General features: G+C 35.0%; 1 long non-coding RNA gene across 1 annotated transcript; it reads left to right on the top strand.

Annotated features, from left to right (window-relative positions):
- Positions 1-207: 207 nt before the first annotated feature.
- On the top strand, positions 208-23,617 carry LOC141553547 (uncharacterized). Its single transcript, XR_012485513.1, has 3 exons — positions 208-276; positions 6,329-6,456; positions 23,510-23,617. It is a non-coding gene; the product is annotated as an uncharacterized LOC141553547 (long non-coding RNA).
- The last annotated feature ends 446 nt before the right edge of the window (positions 23,618-24,063 follow it).

Below are 24,063 nucleotides of genomic sequence, written 5' to 3'. Positions count from 1 at the left end.
GGTGAATCCCTGTAGCAGGCACATGTCTCCCTGTTGTTTCTTCTGATATTAATGATCAGACGATTTAAAAAATATAAATCTTTCAAAGAAGTGGATAGAATTTTAACATGTAGACACAATAAGTGTTTGGTTCTAATAAATCAAATGTTTTTTAAAGTTAAAAAAAAGGACAATGGAATCATGTATTCTTTATATCCATCCTGCCTCCTCCAGAACATAAGCTCTTTGAGGGCAAAGACTTTTCACCCTCAGGATGAGCATAGTTCCAAATACATAGTAAGTATTTAATCAAGGTTTGGTGAATCTTTCAATCTATTGTGTTACAGCATTGCCTATTCCCTCTAAAGGTTAGCAATGGACCTAAATTTGAAATATTTCTAGCCTAGCAGTACCTGTTAAAGTGTATTCTCTGCTAATAATTGACTCCCAAGCTCTCTTCCAAATCACTATTAGGTGACAAAGCAAGTTTGTCATGGACAGAATGATGCTCATTCCTCAAACCCCTTTGCTATGCCTTTGATTATTAAACATAATTGTAAAGATCGTGCTCTGTACTATTTTCCTCTAGAAAAGTAGAAGATATTCATTCAGCAATACAATCTAAAAATAACTCCATTAAGGGTGAATGGCTTCCATGGTTACGAAAAAGACCCGTTGATACTTTGCTCTGACAGGCAACCAGCATTGTGGGGATCATTGTATTGGAAAACAACATCCAACCTTTGACACAAATACAAGGAATAGAACATAGGACCCTACAACTGTCCTTCCTTTCTTTTTATTTTTCAGAGCAGGTTCTTAGTAGTTCCACCTCAGTAATGACTAAAAATATAAAACTAAATAAGTGTATCCCTTGGAGAAAAAGGAAGGATACAGAAAGTTTCACTGTACAATGCCAGTTGAGGAAATGAAGTACCTGTGTTACAATAGTCTGGTATAGCTATCCTTTTGAATTTCAGAGGCATATTTCTTCCCTAATGAAATATCTAATGATCTTTTTTTTTTCACATTGTAGAATAGTGTTAATAATCCACTATTAGGAAAGGATTTAAAGGCAAAATGATAGAAAGGGGAGAAGTCTGGATTTGCAGTTCAAGGCCCTGGACTTAAAGTGGGATACTTATGCTTACTGACTGTATGATATTGAGAAAATTATTTACTTTCTGGTCTTTGCTTTCCTCATATGAAAAATAAGAGTGTTGAAATAGATTTTCTTTAGAATCTCACTTCTAAATCCTATAATCCCACATTGCTTGGTTTGTTTATTTGTTTTCTTTCAATAATAATAATAATATAAGAGATTATCAGCAGTCCTCAATTTAAAATTATTAATATTAAATTGAGAAGGAACATTACTATAAAAAGCATGGTAGAAATAGAATGGCCTTATTATATAGAAGCTAGAATGTCATATTTAAGTGAGACCTTAGAACATAAATGCCAGAATGTTAGATTTGAGAGGGACTATAGAATATAAAATGTTAGAATTGGAGGATACTTTAGAGATAATTTACAGTAATTCAATTCCCCGATTTTAAAAATGAGGAAATTAAGATATAAAGAGCTTTCATTAATGATTTGTTCAAATTCACACAGCTAATTAGTCAAAGTCCTAAATCCCAGATCCCTGACATACAAAGATTGATTAAAGAGACTTGTTAGATAAAACTAGTAGTTCTACAAACCAGACAGATTCTAGATGAAAAAAAAAATGATGTTGATGATGGGCATGAGGATACTAGAAATCAGTGGATGACTGGAACCACATAAAGAAGTTCTTTGAGTGATCTGAACCTTTCACATGATGATTTCAAATTGAACAATGAATCTCAGCAGTTTTGTTAGATACATGTAGATAGCTATTTGATACAGATGAAACAGTGTGCCTTTATGATCACAAAAACAATTCTTACTCTCCATTAGAGAAAGGATAATTCTTTAATACCTACAGAATCTGTGGCTCAGCCTCCCCCCTCCCATCCCCATTTTGAATTTCCATATAACTGGGCTAATTTGAAAAGGCTTATTCTTTCATCTTTTTTTTTTTTTTTGCCTTATTACCTAAAGTTAACCTTGTGAAATATCCTGTCTAGTTCTTCACAAATAAAAATATAAGTATTGCCTAGATCCAATAAAAACATTCAAGATAAAAATATTTTATTGAATTATGGACAGACTTTATTTTACCCTTTAAAATGCAGAAAATGTAAAAGACTGATAGGAATCCATAAATGAATACAGAAAACATAGAAACTACCTAACAAACTATTGATAATCAACACTATTCCCTTCCTCCCTGGTGGGGCATTTTAGCATAGGGCCTCAAATTCTTTCAGAATTACAGTACCACCCTTTTATTTGGGTGTTCCTTGGAAGTGAAATACATTTGGGATTGCTATACAGTTAACCCTGCCCTTCCCATCAGATGCATGGTGTCAAATAACTCAGTGTAATTATGGAATGCAAAATGCAAGATCCTTGGTCTTCCATAATGTGATTTTAATTCTCTGTGGCTAGTCTTCATAATGCTGGGAGTTGCATTTAAAAAAATCTGTCTTTTTTACCAAAAGGTATGTTTTACATGAAATCCCCCTTCTCTTGATAGGGCCATTTTTTAGGGCTTTCAAAGTACTTTCTTAATAATTAGTAACAATATGTAATAGATTTTTAGTAAAGATCTTCAGTGCCTTAAACCACAGAAATATTTAAGGTCTTATGACTGGCTTATGGGAGAGAAATGTGGGGATAGAGGGATGTTTGATGTCCTTTTCTTTAAACTGATACACGTTTTTACATTCCATTTAATCAGGGATACAGCCTTGATCAGATAGCACTGTCTAGGAACTATTTCATGAGAGGTTGCAAATAGTTCAAAAGAATGATCTGCCATGAATTACAAAAACAGAACTTGAGAACAAGAAGAGCTTAGACTTTCCCCAATGGCTCATACTAAGCACATTTACCTAGGACAATCATTGTTTCTTACAGAATGTAAGCCATCAATGTCAGGTCAGCATAAATGAAACCTACCAAATGTCAGAAATTATTAGGAAGTGTGGTATAATGGAGAAATCAGTAGAACTAAGGATACTTCATTCTTGTTCACCTAATTGTGTTCTTTTTTTCTTGTTCTAGAATCATGGTATTCTGGATCTAAAGTTAAAAGCTATCTAGGAGAGCATCTTATTTAACCTTCTCATTTTCCATTGGAGGAAATAGCCAGTCAAAAAGGCCAGGTGATTTGCTTCCTAAGGTCATACAGGTAGTAAACATACCAAATGGGATTTGAAACCAGATTCTCTGTCTTTCTTCCATATGCCAGCATCATAGTTTACATTCATTAGACACCTAATAGCCTTCAAAAAGCTTCCTTAAAACATTTCTGTGAGGTGAAAAATACAAATATTATTAATCTAATTTTACAGATTAAAAAACTGAGGATAAAGGGAAGTTAAATGATTTGCCTAAGAAATGTGCCAGTCACCTGACTCCAAATGCAATTTTTATTACATAATATTGTTCATGCTCCATCACTAGTTAACTGAATGACTTTGGGAATGACATTTGTGTACTGCAGTGTTCTTACTTGCAGAATAGCACAACAGTAATGGTATCATTATCTCATAATTCTTTAGAGCCACATGATTATAAAGAACCTGCCAAGTAGACAGGATTGGTATTATTATATCCATGTTATAAGTGAGGAAACTGAGGCTCAGGGAAATTAAAAAGTGTGCCTTTAATCTCAAAGCAAGTGGCAAAACTGTATTTCCAAATTATGTCCCCTGATTTCAGATCTAATGCTCTTTCTCCCTTGTTACCCCATGTTCTCCATACTTCTTCCAGGGGTGTTGTGGAGGGCAAATGCGGTGGAAAATGAAAAATTTAATAACATAAAGTCATATGCAACTGTAAATGTGTAATAGAAAGCACTCTTGGATTGAAAGAAACTAGTTGTAAATCTTAAATCCAATGCTTCCTGGCTATGGCTATGGACAAGATCTCTAAGCCTCAATTTCTTTATTTGTAAAGTGGGAATACTAATGCTTGCACCAACCACCTTATAGAGTTGGAAGACAGAAATTCCCCACTATAACTGGTAAGCACTGAAGCAACAGAAGCTGTTATTATTGTGTTTTTTAAAAACCCAGCAAAGCAATGCTCCATGTTTCTTTCCTGAACTTATGCGCAGAGATCCATTATCTCTGCTCCCCCATTTCCTTCATCTCTTGGATAACTAATGTTGTACATTTACCATGGACTACTCCCTGCTGGCATTATTAACCAATATTGACTTTAAGCTCCAAACTACGTCAGCAAATATTGCCCCAAATTTGCAGCTTTATCTCAGGGCCAGAGGAAGACAGGAAATCCCACGCCAACCCCATGTCTACTTGCCAATAAACATGATAAAGATGAAATCTTTCAGAGCTGAGGGAGATGTTGCTCAGAGCACCTGCTGTTTAGATTGGCTACAGGTAACATCATGTAGGAAACTGACTCAGGTCCCTGAAGTCACCAAAATAAACAATATCTGTATGCAATGAAGGGAATATTGACTGAAAAGGATGAGTTCTTGTTTGGGAGTGTAATTAATTCTCTTAAAAATAAACACACAGACTCTTAATGGCAAAGGGTTGGACAGGAGCTGATTTGAAAGAGATTTAGGAGAGTTTTTTGGAAGGCTCTGCTTCCGGAGGATAATTGCAAATGAAAAAATGACCTTTCTCTCTACACCAGAACCAAGAGGCCTATTCTGAGTGAAGGAGAATGTTTTTATATAACTCATGGTTCTCTATATGAAAGCTGATTAAGCTAGAAGCATGAAGGTAAGTCTTGGCTGTTTCTAGAGTCATTGGCAATACTTGGAAGCTGAAGTTTCAATTCTAGCATGAGGCAGGTGTACCTTTTGTTGTTTGTCCTTTGTTCTTAAAGAGATCGTGACATCAGGGGGATGATGCCATTATTACAAGTGAATTAGATTTCAATGTGGGAAGACTGTGAAAAGTCACCCTCCTCACTTTCTCCTCTCGAGCAATCTGGATCTACTGGCAAGATATAGATCAGAACAACTGGGATGGTCACAGATGCAGTGGGAGACCTTGGCCTTTTAAAGTTAATGTCTTTAACAAGTCTCAGTTTAACTGAGGCAACACCAATCAGTGATTAAGGCTAGGTAAGAAATGAGGCAGAAAAAAAATTATATATATATATATATATACATATATATATATATGTGTGTGTGTATGTGTGTGTGTATACATATATAGAAACAGCACTAGCCTAAAGCCAGAAGACCTAGCCTAAAGTTCTCTGATACTAATTTATTAAGCAAGAAGTCATTCCACACTGAACCTCAGTTTCCTCATCTATGAAATGAGCATAATAATATTTGCAATGGAGGACTGTATCTACATTAGGACCCAACTGCAATTCCTCTTAGTATCATGGAGGTGACCCTGAGATCTGAAAAGCTGTATGAATGTAGCACAAGTCCTGATGGATCTCATCAAACTTAAAAATCTTAATGTATAGGCGTGGCAGAAGGCTGTGTTTCTGTCATTAGCTTTTTAAAAAGTGGCTCATTATCCAGGGTTGACCAACAAATAATGATTTGTTTTAGCCACAGATGGGGAAAAAATGCTTAAATTTTCCATGAACCAGATACATGGCTAGATAATAATTTATCCGAAGAAGATATGCAAGTTTTAGTAAATAGCAAACTCAATATAGGATCAAAAGAGAGATATGATATCCCAAAAAGCTTATATGACATTTAGAAACTTTAATATCCAGGAGGGGATAGTCCCATTGTATTTTTCTCTGGTCTATCCGCATCTGGAGAATTATGTTCAATTCTGGACTCCACATTTTTGAAAAGGCATTTACAAACTAGGAGGTGTATAGATAAAAGCAAATGGAATAATCAAACACCTTGAGATATGAGAATCAGGTGAAAGGACTGGGGAGATTTAGTTTGGAAAAGAAATTTGGAGAAGGGAGTAATTTTCAAGTATTTGATGGTAAAAATCATGCAGAAGAGGGGTTAGGCTTTACTATCTGATCCCATTGGACAGATCCCATTGGGCAGTAATGGATCTAAATTGCAGTGAAGTAGATTAAGACTCAATGGAAGGAAAAACTTTGTACTAATTAGAGTTTATCAAAAGTGAATCAGCTGGTGTCTAGAACATCTTTCAAGACACTTTCAACCCAAGAGTCTATAGCCATTTGGTGTATTGTAGTAGAAATTCCTGTTTGGGGTTGGGAAGGACTATGAAGACCCTTCTAACTCTGAGATTTTGCATCTTTGTTTTGTGAATTGTAGATTCTGATTATAAACAAGACCTATTATTATTCACATCAGAACTCAGCAGAGACTTGGAAGGAAGAGAACCAAATCTTGACCATCTTGTCACCAGCAGCAAACCCAGCCAAGTCTCCAGCTTTTGCCAGGTACTTTGAAACTGAAGGGCATTTTACAATACTGAATACAAAGTGAGCATGAATAAGCATCAGGAGTTGAGGTGGGTCTATTGTCATATTTCTTCCCAGAGCAAGATTGTTTTCTTTATTTTGTGATATTGTAAGAAATCAGTATTACAATAATACATACAACATGTGTGATAAAAGTACAGAAAAAATCATGAGACTCTTAGAGAATATTTAAGAAATATTTAATATTTAATAATAGTGCAACTGAGGCCTGTGTGACAGCAAAGGTTTTGGAAGATAGAAGCCCTAGTAGGAGTAATAGCTCTGCCACCTTAAGCAAGTATCCTAACTTCTCAGAACTTCATGTTCATTATTGATAAAATTAAAAGATTTGAATAGATTATCTCCCAGGTCCTTTCTGCCTTACATACTATGTTCTAAAGTACCTTCCATTTCTTAAATTTTACATTCTAAGATCCCTTCTAATACCTCTTTGATTTTATAGAGACTAACATTGACATGTATGTGTATACATCTGTAAGTATACACACATACACACATACACACATACACATACATACATATCCCTTTGGGACTAGAAGCTAGAGCATCTATTAGAGAAAAAAATGGGATGACTATTAATTTGTCTTATCGACAGTCAGTTAGGAATCTTTTATTTCAAAAACTATTTGAGCTATCAAGGAAAAAAAAAATACCCACCCACAATCCACTTAGTTGATGCTATTGTTGTTATTATCACCATTAAAGGAGATAATGTATTTTAAAACAATTGAAAAATATGAAGTGCTATGAGTTCAGTTTATTATTATTATTTGTATTCTTTATGCTATAAGTAAAGAGAACTACTAAAGTTTCTAAGTGGAAAATTGCATGATCCTGTCAGTAGCTCATCCCAAATAACTGAAAAAACATATATTTTTTTAAAAAGTTGTTCACGTTTACCTATCATTTTAAAGTTTTCCCACAAAATGTTATGAGGTAGGTAGTACAGGTTTTATTATTTCCATTTGCGGATTTGGAAATGGAGCCTTAGATCCATTAAATATCTTGCCCAGAGCTACACAGTTACTGAATATCATAGCTCAAACTTAGGCTCTCTAATTCCAAGACCAAGGATATTTCCACTATTCTAGATTCTTGTAGCATGAATTAACAGTGGTACAGAACCTTCTTTTTTTTTTTTTTTTTTTGATTTTGGTTTAATCTTTGAGAAGAAAGCAGATTTCATTGAAACCTAGCTATGTGAAAGTTTGTTTCACATTGAAAACACAAATTGGCATGTCCAAAGAACATGCAGATTATTAGCTCAGCTTTGTAGAGGAATAAACTGAGGCATAGAAAGGAAGGTGACTCTCCTAAGAATTACATCTGGAAAGTGGCAGAGTCAGGAATAAAACCCGAGTCTTTCGGGCTCTTTCTATGATCCTTTTTCTTATCTCTATTATTAAACTAGTTTCTTTTTTCAAGACTTTGGAGAAAGGAAGGAAGGAGACAGGCAGGAAGTAGGATCTCTAATTCAAAGCACTGTCATATTGCAGACTTTTTTTTTCTATTTTAGGCTTTCAGGCTTTGAATAATAATAACAGTAAAATAATAATAATAGAAAATCAGCCTAGGATTTCCTTTTTAACAGTCCCCACTCATTGACTCAAAAAAGCATAAAATTTGAAAGTGGTGGCAGCTTTTCTTGGCATCTGTGATTCTCCTGCCCCAGAAAAAGGCATGTTGTTAATTCCACTTATAGCAAATTGAGGAAATAAATTAATACTTAATTTGGATGACTGTAGAAAGAAAATGGCAGATTGGCATGTAGACACAGCCAGAAATCTGCTTTCAATGGAGCCGCTGCCCATTAATCCCATGAAGATTACCCAAATTCAAAGTCCCAAATAGATTTTCATAGAGAGATGCTTTACTCTCCTGTTCATAGAGGTAATATGGGGTAGCAGGAAGCATTGACTCAGGATTGACATAATGGTATAGAAAGAATGCTAGACTCAGGAGCTGAGTTCAAATTTCAGTTCTTTTATTTATGACCTATCTGACTTTGGGGAAGTCACAATTTGTATGAGCTTCAGTTTCTTCATCTGAAAAGCAACAGGTTCTAGTTAGAGGACAGAAGGCTTCATGGAAGAGGTATTGTTTGAGTTGACTCTTGAAAGGAGGTCAGCATGTCCATATATAAAGATGGGGAGGAGAGTATTCCATGGGAAAAGGCAATGTCAGGAACAAAGTTACAAGGGAGGAAAAGGTTGGCATTTATTTGGAAATCAAATTAACTGATTTGATAGGGATCAAATGAGGACAGGTGAGTTGGAACCAGATACTAGAGACCTTGATGCCATAGTAAAATCTTGACCACTATTTTGTATATAATAATGAAGTACAAGAACAAAAGAGTGATGTAATCAGATAATATAATAAGATGCAAATCAGTTCATTAGGAAGATTATTCAAGCAGCCATTCAAGATAAATTTGAGGGTAGAGGCTAGGAAAAAAAAAAAAAAAGACACTGAAATATTGAAATAGCCCATAAGAGAAATTTTAGGGAATGAACTTAAGAATAGATATATGCAATATTGCCAGTAATTCATTTAACCTCTTTTGCCGTCATTTCCTTCTTTGTAAAATGAGGAGATCTTAGGTCCTTTTCATCTCTAAATACTAGGATTCTGGGTAGAATTGTCTGGGTAGAATTTCATACCCTTCCTCATCTAAAACCTCCTCATTGAGTTCAGAAAGAGGGAATATGTTGATCAAAGTCACACAGCTGAATTGGGACTCTAACCAGGAGTATCTTGGAGGCAGCTCCAATTTATTTATTGGCTTAGTTTATTGTTTTGTTGATTTCTAATTTAAGTAATTGGTAAAGAAAATATTAATACAAAATAAACTTTAAAATATGTAATAAATATTTTTCCAATGAGCTGGTTGTTAAACACTTACCAATACACTTCCACATTCTCTATATAATACATTTGAACCATTATTTTGTAATTATTCATGCTATATACGATCCGTGATCTGGGCAGTAGTAGACAAGAAGGAAAAAGAGGAGATTGGGCTAGGTGACTTTGAGAAACTAAATAGTGATTTTGTAAGAACATAGATTTTAAATTAGAATGTCCTTAGAGGCCAACTAGTTCAACTCCCTTATTTTGCAGAGTAGAAAAATGAGCCTGAAAGAAATGATTCATTCACAGCTACTAAGTAATAGAGGGAGAATTTGACTAGGTCTTCCTAACCATAAACATAATGTTTTTCAATGATGCCAAAATGTCAATCATTACAAAAGCCAATTTCTTTTTCATCAATATTCACCAGGAAATTCTGTATGACTGTTAATAATAAAATGGCATGTTCTCAGAAGAAACAAAATTATAGTAACACAAATGGCAAAGGAAAAACATCCCTCACCTTCCTCATAAGATCAGCTCTTCCTTCCTTCTTGTCACATACATCCCTGATGAAATAATTAACTCAATTATTTCTTTGAAATTCTTCATTGTTACTTAGCACGGCCTGTAGACCACCATTTGCCTTTCCTATGTGTGATTTTCACTTTTAATTCTTAGGAGACTTGCATGAAGTAACCAGGTGACATCATGGATAGAGTTCCAAACTTGTAGTCAGGAAAACTTAAGTTAATATTGCTTAGGAGCTTACTAACCATTGACCTTGAGCAAGTAATTTAACCTTTCAACCTCAAGTTATACATCTGTAAAAGGGGGATATTAATATAACTGACCTCACTGGAAGGATCAAACTGGGATAAATGTGTAAATTATTTTGTAAACCTTAAGCAATTTTTAGCTAATATTATTAGCTAATTTTAGCAAATATTATCATTATTTATCATATTTTATGTCTTGCTGTTATATCTCACTTTTATGTGGATAAGTGCCATAAAAGTTGTTACTGACTTCAAAAAGAAATGGGCTAGTCAGAGAGAACAAATACAGTGTCAATTGTTACTGGTATCGTATCATGCTAAAATAAGCAGTGGAATGCTTCCTTGAGTATTGTGTATGTTATTATAGAGGATATGTAGGAAAAGAGACATGAATAACACAAGATGAAAAGCCCCAGAAAAGTAGTGATCTGCTCTGATGTAGAAGGTATCAACACCAAGGAAATCATGGCTCTTTTAAAGTATCAAAGGAAAGAATTGACAAGCCTTGGCAACTGCAATCACTTTTCCAGATGAGGGAGATTTTCCTGTGTTTACCCTCCACAGAAAATAGACTGATCTATAACTAACCTCTATTGACTTGACTCATTACTATAATGATCCTTCATTGTCCAAGAATGTATTACTTTTCTTTTTCTTTTTAAAAAGAGGCTGTTGCCAAGAGGCCTGTCAGCCAGCATGACAAACGATCAACACACAACAAAATAACATTCAAAATCAAAGACCAAGAACAAGCAGATTCAGGCTTAATTTAAAGTAGGCAGAGATGTCTGCCTTTGGCATAGGCTAGTCATTGAGTTATACAGAAAGTGAAGAGAGCACAATAAAGACATAAATTACCAGTAACAGATCTTTCAAGTTGTTGGCATTTTTTAATTGTTAGTACATCATGCTATGTGAACAAGAAACAATAAATACCAAATTATCAAATGTTAGAGTTAGGGGAGCCTGAGAGATAGTCTGGTTTTAAGGACAAGAAATGCAATAAACATTTATTAAATACTCACTATGTATATGGCACTACAATAGAGAAATTGATGCAGTATTTACTTTCTAGGAGTTTACAATATCATGAAGGGATAAATGGATATAAGTAGATATATAAGATATATAATGTATATAATTAATATGTACATATTGCACATATATTTATGTAAATACATATCCATGGCAAAGTATGATGGAAATAATAAAAATAAAAACAGTGCAAAAGCAAAAGAGGCATTCAGTTGGAAGACTGAGAGGCTTTATAAAGGATATAGGTGGTACCTGACTTGAGCCTTTAAAAAAGACAATTCCAAGACAAATCACAAATACATAGACTTCCATTTTTTTAAGAATAGTAAACATCAGTAATAGAATATCATTACAGTTCTATAAAAATAATGAACAAACTGATTTTAGAAAGGCTTGGAACGATTTGCATGAACTGATGCTGTGATTCAAAGCAATCCCAATAGACTTTGGACAGAAAACTTCATCTGCATCCAGAAAAAGAACTAAGGAGATTGAATATAAATCAACACATGATATATTTACTTTTTTTCTGGTTTTTTAAATTTTTCCCATGTTTTTTTTCCTTTTGATCTGATTTTTCTCTCTCGATATGATTTATAAAGCAATGTGTGTTCAAATAAACAAACAATTAAAAAATAATAATTTTAAAAGAATAGGAAATATCCAAAACATATGGACATAAGTTAATCAATTCAATTACTTTTTATGTCCTTTTGATTACTGTTTTGAGAATATATTTTGGAGGCTGTTGTTTTTTTGTGTGTGCATGTGTATATGCCCATGTATATTTCCTATGTTAAAACAAAATTATTCATTATAAAAATTTTTTGAAAGGCAAGAAGGTAATTTCAGGCATGGAAAATAGTTTGCCTGAATACATGGAATCAAAAGACAAGAAAATGAGATTAGGGAAGAGACTATAGCCCAATTTGGCTGAAACATAGAGTTCCATATAGAAATTGTGTAAAATAAGCCTTGAAAAATGAATTGAAGACAATGACGGATCTTAAGTTAAGGAAGAGTTCCTTATCTTCCAGTAATAGAGAACCACTGAAATTTTTGAGCATGTGAATAACATTGTTTGACTAACACCTTAAGATTATTTTTGATCACCATGTGAAGGGGTAAAACTGGAGAGCCTTAGGCAGGGAAACTAATTAGAAGATCATTCCCAATATACTTGAAGAGATTGATGAGGTCTGAACTGGGCTGATAGCAGTGTAAATAGAGAGTGGGAAAGGGGTTCAATAAGTAGTGGGTAAGAGAATCAAAAAGACTTATCAATTGATTGAATATGAGGGAATGAGAGAAACAGAAAATTTAAAGATGATTCTGAGGTCCATAACTCAGTGACTAAAAATATGTTGATGCCATTAACAGAAATAAGGAAGTTGGGAGAGAAGGACAGACCTGGGGGGAAACTTAAGAGTTCAGTAAGGGATTCATTGAGTTTAAGACTCTTCAGAAACATCCAATTGAAGCTACCCATAAGACAGTTGGAGATGTGGACCTGGAGTGCAAGGGAATAAATTTGTACATATAAATTTGAGAGCCATTTTCAAAGAAATAACTAAATCCATGAATAGTGATGTGGTTTTTAAGGGAAAGTATGGAGGGAAAAAAGGACCAAGGGCAGAGTGGGATAATTTTTTTTAAGTGGGCTAAAAAGTTAGCACAACGAATAGCAATGTAGAGCTTTCCCCAACCTTTAAAATCATTTTATATTTATTTTGTATCTGTTTTTATATTTACCTGTATGTATGCATCCCAGTAGAACACATGCTGTTTGAGGGCAGGGACTTTTTAAAAATTTGTATCTCTGATACTTAGTCCATAGTATTGTTGGTGGTGTTCAGTTATTTCAGTCATGACTGATTCTTTGTGGCCCCATGTGGGGTATTCTTGGCAAAGACATTGGAGTGTTTTGCTATTTCCTTTTCTACTTCATTTTACAGATGACAAACTGAGGCAAACAGTAAGTGACTTACCCAGGGTCACACAGCTAGTAAGTATCTGAGACCAATTTAAACTCATGAATATGAGTCTTCCTGACATCAGACTCAGTGCTCTATCCAATTTATGATCTGCAGTCACTTTATCTCCTATCTGAGAAATATCAGAGATGAAAAGGGAAATAGTCAAATTCCATTAAGTATCCTAAACTGGAAGTCTAAACTACTTTCATAAAAATAATTGAACATAAGTAAGCTGGAGGTTTTTAAGGAATGATAATGAACCACAACATATCAGAATCAGAAGGGATCTTAGACCATGGGACATATGGAACATCAGAACTGGAAAGAGCCCTCAGAGTGAGGATTCTTAGAATATAGGAAATTAGAAGTAAAATTGCTCTATTAGAATGCAGCAATAGAGATCACTTCATTTTTATAGTTAATCATAACAATCACTCATATTTATATACTGTTAAGAGGTTTTCAGAGTACTTTCCTTATAAAAACTTTGTAAAAAATGGGTAATAGAAATATTATCATTTCCATCTTATAGATGCAGAAACAGGAGCTCAGAAAAGAAAAGCATTTACTTTGACGCAGAATGGCAGAGGTGGAACATCAATTCAGATCTCTGGATTCTTAATCCAAGAATGAATTTTGACTTTGGGGCCAATAATGTGTGTGTGTGTGTGTGTGTGTGTGTGTGTGTGTGTGTGTGTACACATCCAATAACTTACTTATATATATTTTTATCACTTCCTAAAATTTTCAATTTGGCCAACTTCTCCTGACTACACTCGTTTGAGAATGTCTTGAAAGGTAGCATATGTATAAAGTTCCTGTATGAGCATAAATGTGCTCCAAAATAACCAGACACATACACAAAGCACACATGCACACATGATAACAAAATCATCAGATCTGATTTTCCAATTTGCAGATTAACACAGTCCCTAATGATCTGTCCCTGACATACAAGAATGGCATGGGAAGCAAGAAAATTGCAATTGACTTTCATCCCTGGTGTGGCTCCCACAGTGTGACATGACCAGTTTCTAAATTTAAGCAGTCACTGTATTTTAATTGGGTGGTGAGTGTTGTTTTCCTCCCACTCTTGCTACTAGCTTAGCCCTAGGCCACTAATTATGAACAGGACAGGTCAGCTGTCATGTTTATACCAGCTCCATCATCTCTGTCATTCTCACAGTGACAGGCCCACTGTTCTATCCTGCAGATTCTGGGTTAGGGCTTTTTTTGTTGTTTGTTTTGCTTCATTTTCATAAATGCAGGATGCTGACTGCTTCTATCAGTGGCTCTGCTATATTTCACTGGAACAATTGGGAATGATTATTTTCAAAATATTTGCAGTACCTTATATAGGAAAATAAAAGTGTTCAGATTCTTAATGTACTTTAAAATTTACAAACTATTTCCCTTGCAGCAAGTACAAACATTCATGTGCCCATTTTAAATAAGAAGAAACTGAGACTTAATTAGACTAAGCAATATATCCAGGTTGCAAATGTAGTAGTAAGTGTCAAATGTAGGATTCTAATTTAGATCTCCAAACTGAATACTTCTAAGGAAAAGAAATAAACATTTATTAAATTCCAAGCTTTATGTTAAGTGCTTTACAAACATTATCTCATTTGATTTTCATAACCACACTATGAGAGTGATACTATTTTGATTTCTATTTTGTAGTTAGGGAAACTGAAGCATTTCGAAGCTAAGTGACTTGCACAGGATTAGAAAAAACAATAAGTATCTGAAATCATATTTGAACTCAAGGCTTTCTGACATCAAGCTCAGCACTGTCTTCACCTGTACTTATAAAAGAAGCATACCTCTTTGCATCCTTATTGTTAATTCACTATTAGTAGGAAGTAAATTTGTCATTGATTTACCAATAGTGAAAATGAATATGTCCTAGTGCATCCACATTCTCTTTCTTTGTTCTCATTTTCTATTCCTTATCAGGGCTTGGGCTAGTAATGAAGTCCAATGTCCTATTATGCAAGTGGAAAGACTAAGGAATGCATGGAAGTTAGAAATGCAGCTTGAATAGGAAATAGAACCCAGAGGAAGATCAATTAGCAAGACTGATTCACAGGGAGAGTCAGAGGTTTTTAGGTGAAAGTACATGGCAACATTTTTCCCCAGAGAACTAACAAAAGCAGAAGATCTATATATACTAGATCTAGAATCAGGAGGCTTATCTTCCTGTAATCAAATATGATCTCAGACACTTATTAGATGTGTGATCCTAGGTAAGTCATTTAACACTATTTGCTTTAAGTTTCCTCATATGTAAAATGATCTGGAGAAGGAAATGGCAAATCATTCTAGTATCTTTGCTAAGAAAACTCTAAATTGGGTCATAAAGCCTCAGATACAAGAGAAACAACTAACAACTACAAAAAAAAAAGGAGACAGAAAAAGAAAAGTCAGGTGTTTTAGTACTTCTCCTTTATACTCATAGCATTCCAAATTTAGAGCTAGAAAGAATCTCAAAACCCTTTTGAAGTCCAACTCCATTATTTTGTTTTTTGGGATTTTTTGGTTTTTGGAGGGGTATTTTGTTTTGGCAAGCCAATTGAGGTTAAATGACTTGCCCAGATCCTGACTTCAAGACCAGTGCTTTATCTACTTTATCTACTTTATCTACAATACCATATCGCTCCCCACCTACTGCCTTATTTTGGACATAAGAAAAATGAAATCTAGGAGATTTGAGGGACAAGTCATACTGGTAGTCAGAATCAAGTGAAATTTGAACAAATGTTCTTTGAAGACCAGAGCCTTTTCTTACAGTTTTATTTTTCCTCTTCTCTATTCACCTTCTCATGAACAATGAAAAAGGAAGCTATAGAATCATGTTTACTGGGTTGACTTAAATCAAATACTTTTCTTGAGTTCTCATCAATGTTATGATAATTCTTTCTGTTCTTCTTTAATAACGATTCTCATACTCTTAACAGTGGTTGTTGAAAATTTTCTCTCTTTAAGCTTCAACTACCACTTCACCCTCTCCTTTCAGTCAAGACCTGATCTTATATTTAGCTAGGAAAAAAGTAGTGGTTTTTTTTTTCATTATGAGCTCCTTCTTTTTCCCATTCTGCCACTTACACACTTTAAATATTACTCTCATTCTGAAGAAGAGGCTTCCTGTTCCCCACCAAGGATAATACCTCTCTAGCTTTTCCCTTGATCCCCTCCTTTCATCTGCTCTTCTGACTGCTTGTCCCTTTAATCCTCCTTATTTTTTCTTTAATCTTCAAGTTTACCTTATCCATTAGTTTCCTCACTATTTTATACAAATATATCCATGTATCCTCATCCTCAAAAAAATGTTCATATGGTATTATCATCCCCTGAAACTATCATCCTGTGTCTCTCTTTTCTTTTGTAGTCAAACTTCTAAAAACAGTTGACACTGTTCATCAGCTTCATGTCCTCTTTTCTTAATCATTTCTCTACCCATTCCAATCTGGCCTCCAACCTCATCACTCATCATCCAACTTTAATCACTCAAGAAACATCTCTCTTCAAGCTTACTAGTGATCTACTAATTGCTAAATCAAATGACTTATTTTTATTTCTCACCTTCCTGGATTTTTCTATTTGCCCCTATTAACCACCATTTCTGTTTTTATGACACTGCTTTGTCTGCTCTCTGTATCTCTCTATATCTCTCTCTTCTCTCTTTCTCTCTCACTCTCATTTTCTCTCTATCTCTGCATGCATCTGTTTCTCTCTGTCTTTCTGGACCTTTCATTCTCACTTCTTTCTTTTTTCTTTCTGTCTGTCCATCTTGTCTCTTTCTGTCTCTCTTTCTCTCTCGTTTCTCTCTGTCTCTTCCCATTTCTGTCTCTGTGTGTCTTTCTCTGTCTCTCAGGCATTCTTTCTACCTGTCTCTTGTCTCTGTGTCTCTGTTTCTGTCTCTATCCCTCTGTGTGTCTTTGTGTCTCTCTGTCTCTGTCTTTCTAGCTCTCTCTCTTCACCTCTGTATCTCTCTCTCTTTCCCTCACTCTTATTCTCTCTCTCTGAATTTCTCTTCCTTTTTTCATTCTCTCTATATGCCTGTATCTCTCTCCCTCTGTCCCTTTCCCTATCCCTCTTTTCTCTCTCCCTGCCCTTCTCTATTTCTCTTCTTCCCCCACCTGAATCTCTCTGTTTCTTTCTCTGTCTATCTCTCTATTTTTGTCTCTCTGTGTCTCTTTGTTTCTCTGTCTCTGTCTCTTTGTTTCTGTCTCTATCTCTCTGTCTTTGTCTCTGTTCCTGTCTCTCTCTCACTATCTCTCTCTGTTTCTCTCTATCTCTGTCTCTTTCTTTTTCCTCTGTTTCTGTTACTCTGTCTCTCTCTGTCTAATTATCATCTATTTGCAGATAACTCTCTAGATCTTTTTATTTAGTGCTAGCCTTTATTTTTGGGTATAACATCACATCACCATTTGTCTATTAGACATCTCCAACAATATGCCCCATAGGCATCTCAAATTCAAAATATTCTAAAAGGAACTTAATATATTTCTCCTGAAATCAAGAGCACCACCACCCTTCCAGGATCCCATGTTCACATGACAACAGAGGTTATCTTCAATCTTTTATTCTCTCTCATCTACCCTTCTTGTATGTAATCAGCTATCTCTGGAAAAACTCTTGCATCTCTTTTCTTCTGTCCCCTGAAAAAGTCACTGCTTCCTGGTTCATGTCTTTGTTATCTCTCATCCAGCCTATTGGAATAACGTTCTCTTTGGTCTTTCTACCTCTAGTAATTCTGCACTAAAATCTGTTCTCCACATAGCTGCCAAAGTTGTATTCTTAAAACATAGGTTTGACTGTATCACCCCCCACTCAAGAAGTTTTAGTAGCCTTCTATTGCCTATAGGATAAATTATGAGCCACTTTTTCATTTAAGGTCTTCCATAAACTGGAACCAACCACTCTTTCTGGAGTGATTTTACGTTACTACCCATCATTCAATGTATGTTCCAGCCAAGTAGACCTATTTCTTCTCTGTAAATTACATTCTATCTCCTACTTCCTTATTTTTGCACAGATGTCCCTCATACTTTCAATGTTTCTCTTCTTCTCCTTTTCTTAAAATCCTTAACATCCTTCACACTTAGTTCAAATTCCAATTCCTGTGAACTCTTTCTTGATTCTTCCTAATTGTCAGTATTCTCTCTACCCACAATAATCTTGCATTTGTATTGAAAATATGTTGTATTTATTTTTCTATGAACATGTTACTTTTTTTCCTGAGGCAATTGTAGCTAAAGGACTTGCCCAGGGTCACACAGCTAGGAAGTGTTCAGTGTGTGAGGCCAAATTTGAACTCAGGTCCTCCTGACTTCAGGACTGGTGCTCTATCCACTGCGTCACCTAGCTGCCCCAGTATAATAAACTCTTCTTAAGAATTGGGTTTACTTCATTTTTCTTCCTTTGTGTCTTATGCCTAGCATATAGTAGGTTCTCAAATACATTTTTAATAAATGAATATTGGCATTTAAAAACATTTTAGGACAAAGGACCTAGAATGAAAATAATAAGACAAACCTATGGATACATATAATGGCAAAGCTGGAAAGTAATTTGGAACACACATCATAGAATGAAAGACACCTAGAGATCATCTAGTCCAATCCCACATTCTCTATCATTTTAAAGATTCAGAAAGTCAGGACCAAACACGGGGAGTGACTTGCCATGTTCACACAGTGAAGTGATGGCAAAAGAGGGTTTAGAAAACCCAATTCCAATTCAAATCTTTCTGCATATGCCACTTAATATTTGACCTATATGTTACCCCATAATTTAACCAAGTCACCTAAGAGTTTCAATAAGGAATAACCTTGCAGCATGGCCTGCCCCTTAGAATTCCCCTTGAGTAGTCATTAGCACCTACAGAGCAGGCAAGACACTGATGGAGTTACTAAAATGGAAAGAAAAAAAAAAAAAAAAAGAATTCAATGAATTTTAAATGATTCAAAGAAACACTTCCTCCACCTCAGAAAAATTCCAAATTTAGCCTTATTCACTATGATCACCCTTGCCAGCTCTAAGATTATTATTGACAAGTTATTGCTAAATGAGATGGGCCTAAGACTGCCTTATACAACAAAATGGCTCTTAATGTTTATTTCACGATGAGAGAAACCGTATGTGTCACTGACTAATCCATCCCTGAAGATTCCCAAGCTAAAGTCCCTACTCCTCCAGGAAGTCTTTTCAGATTTTCTGACCTCAGTCTTCCTGTTAAAAATCAATCCTATCTTTATAATTCTCTGTGGTTGTTCATTTTTCTTCTGTATGACATTCTAAATTAGAGATGTTTTGTATATACCTTATCCCCTTTTAAATTATAAACTACATAAGGGTGAGAACTACATTTTATTTATCTTTATGTATCCCTTAACATATAGCATGAGGTTTTTTACAAAATAAATCCTTAAGAAATGTTCATTAATTTTAAGTTGTCTCAATGCCTTCAAGAACAAACCTTATATATCACCTTTGACCTACCTAACCCCAATTTTCAATAACTCTGTGAGCATTTTTTTTTAGGATCTACCTTTAATCTAGTCTTGACATCCTTACTCTTCTGTGTGCTTTGATAGGAGGAGTGCTTGTATGATCATAGAAATGGGCAAGACTGATTAAAGAAGGTCCTAAATGGAACCCTTTCCCAAAATGTATACAAAGCCCACAAAAGCACAAAAGACTCTTACTTAAATTCAGAAAGTCCATGGAAACATGCTTTTGAGACATAGCTGTGATACAGCATATTAGTCAGAAGTTGAATAAGTCCTTCTTACAACATTGAACTAAATGGACAAGTCATTGCTCATCTATGGGTCTCAGATCCTTCATCTGTGAAATGAACTGATAAATACATTCATTACCTGCCTCATAAGAATGTTGTGAGATTTCTGTAAATGTGGGCTATTGAACTAGATGACCTCTAAAGTCCATTCTACCTATAAATCTCTGATACTTTATATTGCTATAGAAATTTTTATCCTCCTCATTATTAGTGCTTTATTATTACTATCATTAGTTATTACTACTATCATTATTATTGCTATAAACCTACCAAATTTAAATAAGACTAGATGGTACTTTGTTTTTGAATCCTTAACAAAAAGGTTGACTAAGAAGAGAGGTAGTGTGGTATAGTAGAAAGAATAGTGCTTTTAGAGTTAGGATCAGAAAAATTTGGCTTATAGTCTGAGCTCTTGTGTTTACAAATTTTATTCTTCTATTTGTGATTCTTACTTTTCTTATCTATAAAGAGTGAAGGGGGATAATCATTCATGCACTTATACCTTTCAGAGTTATTGTAAGTAAAATTCTTCTCAAGACCTAAGGTCTCAAGAGCCTTAGAGATCCTTTATCAAAACACTATATTTTAGAGATAGAAAGTACTTGAAAATGTAAGCTCCTTTTGAGTCCAAAAATTTTAAAGCATAACTAGTAAACCTAAGGGTTTTATTGAGCTCTAGAATTATATGAAAATCTAGTTTCTATTCCTCCCCACCAAATGCTACATGTAGTTGTGTCGTGGCTTATTTTCTTCTCCCTGGAGATCATGCAGTGGTCACTCAGTGCCCAAACAGAAAGTATGGCACTAGGGAATAGGAATAATGAGCAGCTCTCAAATGTTAATTTAATGAAGATTTACCAAGCAGTTAGAGCATCTTCAATAAAGACCACTTCATTATTTAAAAATGGATTCACTGTGAGTGAACAGCTCCTCTTCACCATGGTGAGAGCCATAGAACATTATCAAGGAGACTATAAAAATCTGTTTCACCATTTCAATGGATTAATCTACATGAGATACAAGAAAAAATAATTACAGACACAGATAACTCAAGCATAATCAAGAATAAAAAGAAGGTAGACCATAGAGAGGTGAAGAGCATACTAGTTTCTTCTCTGATCTCCAAATCAACCTGCCAATTACATAAATTCATTTAAAATAATAACTTTTAAATGGGACTTGAAAATGTGTCAGTATATCAGAACCAAAATATGATTTGAGGAACACCAAGGTAAAAATCATAGGGTCCTGAACTGAGTGGCTTAAGATGTAGATTGAAATCTGTATTCTTCCACTTAGAAGTCATATCACTATGGGCTTGTCACTTAACCTCTCAGAGCCTCAATTCCTTCAAATATAAAATTAGGATGAAAAAATTATTAGCCCTAATTAACAATATTATTTTGAGGAAAAGTTATTTTTAAATTATAAAGAACTATAGAAATAGTCATTCAATAAGCATTTTAAAGGACTTACTATATAATGTCTGCTATGCTAAGAGCTGGAAAGATACAAAGAAAAATAAAAACATGATCCCAATCCTTAAGGCGCCCATTAGGGAGACAACCATGTAAATGATTATGTGCATCTAATGTATCATTATATTATATATAATTACATATGTAACATATTATATTATTATATTATATATTACATACATAATATTTAAAACATTATATGCATGTATGTACATTGTAAATTTAAATAACCTCAGAGGAAGGATACTAGCAATAGGGTTAATCAAGAAAGACCTCCTATTGAAGGAAAGATTATAACTGAGTTTTGAAACAAACTAGGGAGATTAAGAGAAGTAGGGAAAGAAAACATTCCAAAGCAAGTGCATAGCTGCAAAGGTACAAAATTAAGATGTGGGGTATTGTGGAAACAAGAGCAAGTAAGCTAATGTATCTGGCAACTAAAGAGGAATAAAGTGTAAGAAAACTTGAAAGGTAGGAAGATCCCAGGAGTGAAGGGGTACGAAAAAAGCTTTACATTTGAGCCTGAAGGCACCTAATCTTTAGGAAAACTCACTTTGGCAGTTGATTGAATGATGAGAGTAGGAAGAGATTCAAGGTTGAGAGACCAAACAAGAGCTGAATGTCTCATTCTAGGTAAGAGGCATGAACTACCTAGGGTAGTAGCTAAATGGGAAAAGGATGTGTGGATGTGGGTGTAAGTATGGGTGAGAGTGCGTGTATATCTGTAAACATATATATATGTATGTGTGTATAGACATATGTGTGTGTGTGTCCTCTGGTGTGAAGGCTTTTCAGGGCTTGTTACTGTATCTTTGGCAGGTACCTTCTCTGTTCTATTTGTATCCTTGTTGCTTATTTCAGTGTTTGGAAGTTAGTAAATACTTAACAAGTTTTCATTTATTCATTCAGGTAAACCTATTGTGAGAATCAAAAAATTTTTATATAAGATACTATTTCTTAAACCTCAAAGCATCATAGAGATATGGTATTGTTAAAAATTAGTAAGGCATTTATGGTAGTGATAAAGTGAGTATAGACCTGTCATTGCCAATTCAGCAAAATACAAGTCAAACCAGCTATTTGCTTATATATAGACAAAACCACTATTTGACAGAATGAGACAAAATCCTGTGACCTCTGATGTTGTGTCTGGACTAGCTCTCTGGAGGACCTTCATACCAGTCCAAGTCCTTGGTCTTAGAAGAGGAGTAATGAGATGGGACTTATGTGGATGGTCAAATATGGAGTCCATTTATTCCAAATTCTCTCAGCCCTAATACCCTTACATAACTAAAGCAACACTGCACATGTGGTAAATATATACTGCACATGCAGGACCACATAAACAACTTGCTATTGCATGTAGATGACTCTTTTCCACTTGGTATCACTCTGCTTCAACTACAGCACAGGTTGTCACTGCCCCCTGACTTCTCAGGAAGGTCAAGAGCCTTTAAGGGAGATGGGGAGCAGAGCCAGACATTGTCACAGGTTCCCTCTAGGCTGAAGGGTCTTATACCTCACCCAGAGTTCCCCCACTATCTGTGGCCCTCTACACTCTAGCACAGGTACAAATGAGATAATAGAGAAGGACTCTAGTTGTGTTGTCAAGAGCACAAGCGGTGCTTTCTTTGAAACACAGAAAATTCATTACCTAGCCCTATCCATGTATGCTGTCTTAAGACTTCCAGCAGCTTGCAGTACAGCTACTGCTCACTCCCCATGGACACAACTCTGGGTACAAACGAAAAAATTACATGGGTAGCTAGACTCTTTAGAGCAACATTACTCTGATATATTTGGATTTCTGATTCTCTGTGCTGACATCAAGGTCAGCTCTACAGATGAGAGCCAGTTTAGAAACATAAGCCCAGAAGCCCAGGCTAAATTTTTAGTCTGACTATATAGGCAGTCTCAAAGGAGAGAAAGGCTAGTACTCTAATTAGGCTTATTGTTATAGCTACTGTTATCCTGTTCTGCAGATCAATTTCCCTGCCACCTTAATAGTGATAAGACTAATTTTCTTTTTGAAAGGTTCTTTGACATCTTCTGATATGACTTCCTTTCTCCTTTTATGGTTAGGAAATCTACCACCTAAAACAATCCTTAAGGAGAAAAAAAAAGCCAGCCATGTAATTCCTCAAATTGATAAATTTAAAAGTTCCATATGTTTATTCCCATGGCAGGTAGCCCCTCTTAAAGTAAAGGTAAGTACAATAAAGAGGATGATATCCACAATGTTGGTCAGTGTTGTCATTGAATTACTGTCCAAGGTTCTAATTCTTTTCCCTGAGAAGTTTTGTTTTTCTTTATATGCCATTTGGGGGAGCATTGAACTCACACTGAGGCATAACTATTAGTAATCTCCAGGTCTCTTTTTCACTAGCAATGAAGCTATGTTGCCTAGAGCAATGACTATGTATTGCCAAAGGGAGAGAGAGAAAAAATTCAATGATAAACTAAGGCCATACTGGGCACCTTTGGACATTTCCCTGCTTGGTGGCCAAGGTTCAAATTAATCAGCAGCCCATGAGAAAACTGAACATCTGAAACTTTGGGATGTAAACAAACAGTGCCACTTTTTAATTATAAACTATACCCTGGGAGCTTTTATTGTCAACCGTCCATAAACCTTG

This window comes from Sminthopsis crassicaudata, chromosome 2 (genome assembly GCF_048593235.1).
Source record: "Sminthopsis crassicaudata isolate SCR6 chromosome 2, ASM4859323v1, whole genome shotgun sequence".
In the NCBI taxonomy this organism is placed as follows: Eukaryota; Metazoa; Chordata; class Mammalia; order Dasyuromorphia; family Dasyuridae; genus Sminthopsis; species Sminthopsis crassicaudata.
The sequence above is the reverse complement of the archived record's forward strand: the minus strand, read 5'-3'. Positions and strand labels throughout refer to the sequence as shown.